We start from the raw sequence: 7,465 nt of genomic DNA, 5'->3' as shown, positions 1-7,465 counted from the left end.
AACTATAAATGTGTATAATTACACAAAATATTATAAATAAGTGCATATACCTGACGATTCTCCATTGTGTACTCAGTGTACTGTATAGTATTAGTGGTCACAGCTCCTTTAAGTCACCTCCTTTCTCCTGTATAAATGTCCTGCCACACCTCCACCTCTTCCCTTTTGTATTTCCGCATTGAATGAGGTGGGTGGCTTCTGTTATCGCTCTGTGCAAAACATATTAATTATTGAAGTTATAAATTACTGATACAGTGTTTGTTTGACTTTGTATAGAAAGGAGCTCTTGTACACTAAAAAAAGACTCACTTGGAGATGTGTGTGTTTCTGTCTTTTGTCAGAATTAAACAAAGACTCACTTGGAGATGTGTGTGTTTCTGTCTTTTGTCAGAATTAAACAGAGGTTGTCTCCAAAGAGAGTTCTGGGTCTGTCTCTAATCCACACAACGCAGAGATAAAGATACACCGGTTACAACTATATTCATAAATAGTTGTATTTGGAGAGAACAGACAGGTGAGACCTACAGTACAGTAAGCATACAATTCCATAGTTGCAGCTCTCTCTCCAAGATGGAGGTTTTAACACGGTATATATGACAGTACAGTACATGACCTGGGACCCTTTGATTGGTTCCTTGAGAATGTGACAAGACAGAAACCCTTGTCCTTATAACCCAAACATGATCTCGTAGTCATCATAACCAGAGTCGCAGTAACCTGTAAGTCAAAACAGTTTCACGGTCGGAATATAACTTCATGGTCATATGAGCCTCATACATGGATCATACATTTATGGATCATAATCCATATCCATCAGAGGGCGAGCCAAGTTTCCTGGGGTACAGAAGAAAGCCCAACTTTAAAATGGACTCACATGCTACTGGGTTTGGGGTGTTGTCAGATTGATATATGAGATACACGCTGAGGAAGATCCGGTAGGGTCGAAAAACTTCCGCTTGTTGCAGCTGCTGGGGCAAAAATTAAATAAAATGGAAGAAGTCATTCTAAAGTGAGTGCTGGCATCTCTTTTGTAAAGTGTCGTCAGATTGGCCTGACCTCAATGACCTCTCGAGGGTATCCCTGCACTGGGTTTGACCTGACTTGGCTACTGAAGCAGTTTCTGATAGGGATACAGAACACCATTTATCACCAGCTAATGCACAGAGGTATCTTGTAATGTTACAACAACAGCAACAACAACAACACTGGACTGGTATAAAACTACAAGGAAAACTAGCTTGCCTTCCTGCTGCAGATCACACCGTCTCTCATACAGTAAAACAGGGGTCTTCAACAGGGAGTCTGGGACCCCTAGGGGGTCCTCAGAGTTACTGCAGGGGGTCCTTCAAAACTTTGTGTGATAGAAACCTTTTTTCTCCTTTTTATATTAACCACTTGAACCCTAACGTCCATATCTGAGAACTTTAGCCAAAAATAGCAGATCTACAAGCTCACAATGCCTCGCGCTGCGATCGGCTAATTTCAGAAAAGAGTTTGGTGTAGAGGGGAAAAAAGAGCACACTAAGTACAGAGTGAAAGGCCAAGTTTATTAAGTATTGACGGTTCAAGTGGTTACATATCTGATAACACAAATTGGCATGAATCCAAAATACACTGATGATGGGGGTCTGTGGGTCTCTGCTTCATCTCTCTCTCAGCTAAGGGGTCCTTGGCCTGAAAACATTGAAGACCCCTGCAGTACAATATATAGAAAATTATGCCGTTGATCAGACTCAATCTTTCTCTGTTAAGGACATAAGTTCATATGTTTCATCATCTGTCAAGTATTCTTGTGTTTCAAGTAACTGCCATGTTCAAACTGTGCAATAATGAAAATGAATGATGCCTTTTCAGATGTACACAGCTAATACACCAGATGTTGTAAGACCAATGTCTTAGGATGCTATTATACAGCTTGGCTACAAATGTAAACTATTGTGTTCATATTTGGAAGCTTCCACAAATGTGTTGTGAGAGGCCTGCAGATTGCAGGAATTCCCAAGCCAGGAGCTAAGACATTGACAAAATTCTGTTCAGTGTCTTTGATCATTGGCAGTCGCCACATATGGAGCAGACGGTGCTTCCAGTATCCGTGATCTGTATACTGAAACAGTTATTTTTGCATTTCCCCAAGTTAGAGCATAGATCTACTATTGTTTGTGTTCAATAATTCTTGTTAAATGTGAACGCAAATAAAGATGGTAAATGTGTGTTTTCAGGTCCTTTAGTGATGAGAGGGTTGATGCATTCTCTCCATTCTCTCAGTCAGATCAAAGTTGTTTGTTTGTTTGCATGAAAATTAATATGTGGTGGATACGCTCTGTGACAAAGGACAAGCCTGTCTAATATCCTGGAAAACAACAGAGGAGGGGAAATCAAAGTGAAAGTGTGAAAACCCTAAAACAATGAGCTATTGTGAGCATGAGGCATAAATAGAAATCATTTATTGCACCATCTGGTTGTTTTATCAGTTGAGGGACAAACTATTGTAAACAGGTACAGGCCCACGAGCAGTGGGTTCAGAATAACAGCACACGTGGGTCTACATCTGCATATCTGCGATCTCAGTGTGATCAGCAGCACTGGCTCATTTGAATTTTCCTTACATGACACTAACTGATCTGTTGTGGCTCTGATGTATATGTCGTCGTCTGTTGCGCTGCCCACATGAGCGCAGGAACACTTTCTGATCATCTTTGAGTGTTTTTGAAATCCACTGTGTTAGAAAATCCATCCATTGTTAGATCACAAGCTCAGTTCAGTCTTCCATGATCATAATAATATTATGATATTATTAGAGTACAGTATATTATACTGTACTCTCCCACACTGAAGGAAGAGATTCTCCAGGAACCCTGTGTGTGTGACTGTGTGTGTGCGTGCGTGCGTGCGTGCGTGCGTGCGTGCGTGCGTGCATGTGTGTGTTTGAGAGATCCTAATTGATTTTATTAATGAAGTGTGGCACACTTGAGAAGATGAACAGACTGATGCTTATCATCTCTAGTACATGCAGGGTGTGTGGTGTTTGTGTGTGTGTGTGTGTGTGTGTGGGGGGGGGGGGGGGCTGCTGTATAAGCTGATCTACCACTGATGAGATGAGATACATCAGAGTCAGCTTACAGTGAGTGGCCAGCAATGCCTACGTTCAAGTTTGTACAGCATACACAGTAAAATCCTGCATGGCTGTCTGTTAGGCCGACAGGGGTCTCCCTAAGTCAGACTGGCTCATTAGATAGGCCTGATGGTCCCTTGTAGAACTCCAGGCACGTGCATGGCATGCAGTGTGCACCCTTACGGGTACATTTGGTTCCATTTGTAAATGAACACTGAGAAGGATTTTACTGACAATATTTAGCATACAATATCCTATTATGTATTCCCAAACATAAAAAGCAAATAGATATTTGCATTTCCTTGAAATCGCCAGATATATTATTTTCAGCTACTGAACATATTCTTTCATATTATATTTTATTTTTATGACTATCTGCAGAAGCTGGTTATACAGTCTGAATGTAATATTGGTCGCACTTGACTTAAAGTTAAACACTCCAATGTGTAAATCACACATTGGAATTTGCCAAGCTTTAGCTGCCTTGCACATTCATGAATAATAGATCTATTCCCTTTAACTGCTTACATGCAATGTCCCCTAACAATGTTTTTACAGCGTGGCTCTGCAGCATTCTAGCTGTCTATAGAAGGGTCTATCTGTCTGTTTGTCTGTCTCTGGAACAGTGGAACACTGCCAGTTGTCCATAGAAGTGGACACATTTTTCACCGCATAGTGTATGTTTATATTGTTTGAAAGATTACAATTTTATGATGTAAGTCAATGGGGCTCAGATTGGGAGTCATGAATGAATTAATGAATGAATGAATGAACGAATGACTGTGTGGACTGTGTGGACAACAAGAATGTTTCCTATAAAAATAAATAAATAAATTGCAAGATTTTCACTAATAAAAATAAACGTTTTTTTGTAAAACAAAATAAAACATTTTAAAGAATTTCTGAAATGTTCCAATAATGTTTCAATACTAAAAATACTTCCATAAATTAAAGACATTTAAGAAATCGTGAAAATAGCAGCTCAACAAGCTCAAAGCGCATTGCAATGCTTGTATTTTTTGGAATGTAGTGTAGCCTATACTTTTGTAAGTTTGGGTCCCGGAGTTATTTCAATGCATCTTTGCTGGTCTGTTAGTAGATCTACTGTAACACAGTCAGCATGGTGCAGGAATACACAGAGGTCTTTACGGTTGTTTTGTGTGTGGTTTTCTGTTAAACTCTATTTGGGTGTTTGTAATCTGTGGGAAGTTATGTAGGCTAATAGCTGGTACAGTTTGCAGGTAGTTAGCAAGTGCAGCTCTTGATGTGGTCAGTCAGTCAGTCAGTCAGTCAGTCAGTCAGTCAGTCAGTCAGTCAGTCAGTCAGTCAGTCAGTCTGTCTGTCTGTCTGTCTGTCTGTCTGTCTGTCTGTCTGTCTGTCTGTCTGTCTGTCTGTCTGTCTGTTTGTCAGTCTGACTCAGTCAGTCAGTCTCTCTTTATCTTTCTATGTTTGTTGCAGTGGGAAGTTAGGTTTAGGTTAGGTTAGGTTTATCTGCAAACTTTCACTGTTTCAAAGCCATACATATCACACTATATTAGTCACAGCCAGTAGGTGCTGCTATACGCCTGTATGTAAATGTCTGTAAATAACACTAAAGGGGTCAAAAAGGATGTTTGTGGATTTGATGGTTGGGTGTTGAGAAGAGAGATAGAGATGTATATGGGGTCTGCAGAGTGAGTGAAAGGGGCAGTGATGATAATCAGACTCGCTGTAGTGTGAAGCAATTATATCCTATCTAATCGTTCCTTTTCCCCTGGGTCAAGCCCTGTGTTATATAGGCATGATATGCCTTAACGCTGCATTTAAAATACCCTCTCCTTCAATTACATCCACGACTACATCACAATTATCGACAACAGCAGCATCAACAACTAATCAGATTTCCATTACTTTCCAAATTAAATTTGAATTGAAAACCAAGGGAGGGACATTTCACCCCAAAGCAATTACCATGGCACACGAGAGTCTCAGCAATATGGAGCCACAGGAAGTAGACTAGCTGGCAAACATAACATAGAAAATGAATGAGGCTAATGGAAAAGTTCATATAAGTGCTTTCACACTCTTCATTTTGTTTTCTTGAGAGGTTTGTTGATACCACTTACTGAACAGCTTACTTACATTCCCCATATTTCCTACAATGTTTACATTATTTTTATCAGCATGATACTCACGGTGACCTCCTTCGTTCCCAGTACGGGGTCAAGTTCCATCTCCATGCTTAAATACTGTACTGAACAGTGGTGGCTAGTTATTTTTTGATGACGAGAGACAGGCTGCAGTGACCTGCAAAATATATGCAGAGTACTGATAAATTATTAACTTTGAGGGTAATATCTATTTGCTGTTCAGTGTTCTCTAGGCTTATATAAAATGCATTACGACAAAAAAACACCACACACATCCAAAGTAAAAAAAAAAAAAAACCTAACAAACCGTATAATATGGTTGTCATAACCTTGTGGACCTTTTCACACTTGACCGCATAAACATTCTAACTATAGGTCCAGGTTTATTTCCTGTTGCAGTGTTTGCGAATGTTGCTGAGTTGGACAAACTGTTCCCTAGAAACGCAATTCCACTGACAAGGTCTTTATGGGGGCAAATGTGCCTTAAGAGCACACCTTAATCTTTTGTCTTTTTTCACAGTAGGAATAATAATAATGCTGTACATTCTTCAGGAGTAAAGTTTCCCCTCAAAGGGTCACAGAGCAAGAACATTTTCCATGTACAGTAGCATTGCCATTTGGGAGGTGTGTTGTAGGCAAACAGGAGCAAATCCATAATAAACATTTCTCCATGCTCTTGGAGGCTAGAAGTTCACAACTAGTCTAGGATGCATGAATCCACAGACTTATAATCAAATGACCATAAAAGTCCCAAATATACTGTATGTTGTCCACGTCAACCTGTAAAATTGTTTATTTATTTTTTTATTCAACCTAATTTAAGTTTAAGGCTGTCTCCTCTCCCCTGCCTTATTTAACAATATCCTGGAGAACATCACAGAAGAATTCCACACCTCCATATCCATCGGAGGAAGACCCATCTCAAACCTCCACTTCGCTGATGACATCGACCTTATGGGAAAAAGCTATGCCGAACTCCGGGAACTGACCACTGGAGCAGCTCTAGTGAGAGCTCTAGTGAGAGCAAATGGCATGGAGATAAGTGTAGAGAAAAGCATGATCCCGGTCAACAGCCACAACCATCTAACGTACATCCTTTGTGAGTGAGGATGGCAGCTCCACAAAAGAAATAAAAACAAGGATTGGCATAGCAACATCTGCCATGACACGACTTGCCAGAGTATGGAGAATAAACGCTGGTCAGACTTTACAAGTCACTTGTACTCTCCACTCTGTATATATGGCTGTGAGAGCTGAACACTCACAGCGGACACTGAGTGCAGGATACAGAAGGTGCTACATATATCACATAAAGAACACCGGATAAATGAGTTGGACAGTTATTTACCGCCCATGCTGGAGAACAGGAGCCTCTACTCTCAACAATAACATGTTGCAAACTGGCCTGGTAGGGTCATGTCACAACACATGATACGTCCCTGTGGAAGACCATGCCACAGGGGACAGTAGAGGGGAAAGTGAAAAAGAGGCAGCCAGACCTAGATGGACAACATCAAGGAATGGCCTGGCTGCAGCTTCCAAACCCTGCTTCACACAGGGGAAGATCGAGAGTGCTGAAAATCCCTGACTGCCCAAGCATCCACCATGACGGCCCCCAGGCCGGTGGTTCCCAAACTTTTTAGCTTGTGACCCAAAAAAGAAATCAGACATTTTCCCGCGATCCAATAGTGAAAACAGCAGATCTACAAGCTCACAACGCGTCGCTTCGCGTTGTGAACTTGCAGATCGGCTATTTTCACTACGTCTTAAACATCTGTTTTCTAATTTATGGAATTTCTTTGATTTTTCTTTTATTTATTCATGAAATTACTTAGAAAAATCATTTATTTATTTTATTCATGGAATTTTTGTGGAATGTTTTTTGAAAATGTTTTGAAATAATAATAATAATAATAATGATAAAGAAATACAAATAAAATAGGAAAATAAAAGTTAAGGGTCCGCGACCCACCAATGTGTCCCGACTCACTGTCTGGGAACCAGTGCCCTAGACCATGGGCCAATGAGGAGAAAGTAACACGAAATGACAAAATGATGAAATGATGACTAGGTGACTCGGTGAAGCGCCGGACGATTCATAGATCAGGTAATTACATATTGCACAATGTTGCTCATAAGAAACCATCAGCAGCAAGATAGTGTCCTACTTCCATTGTTTCAAAGTTGCTCTTTGACTTACATCTTCAACACTCTGTATTAATGA

Source organism: Nannobrachium achirus, assembly GCF_963921795.1.
Source record: "Nannobrachium achirus genome assembly, chromosome: 7".
Classification (NCBI taxonomy): domain Eukaryota; kingdom Metazoa; phylum Chordata; class Actinopteri; order Myctophiformes; family Myctophidae; genus Nannobrachium; species Nannobrachium achirus.
This window is presented reverse-complemented; position numbering follows the sequence as displayed.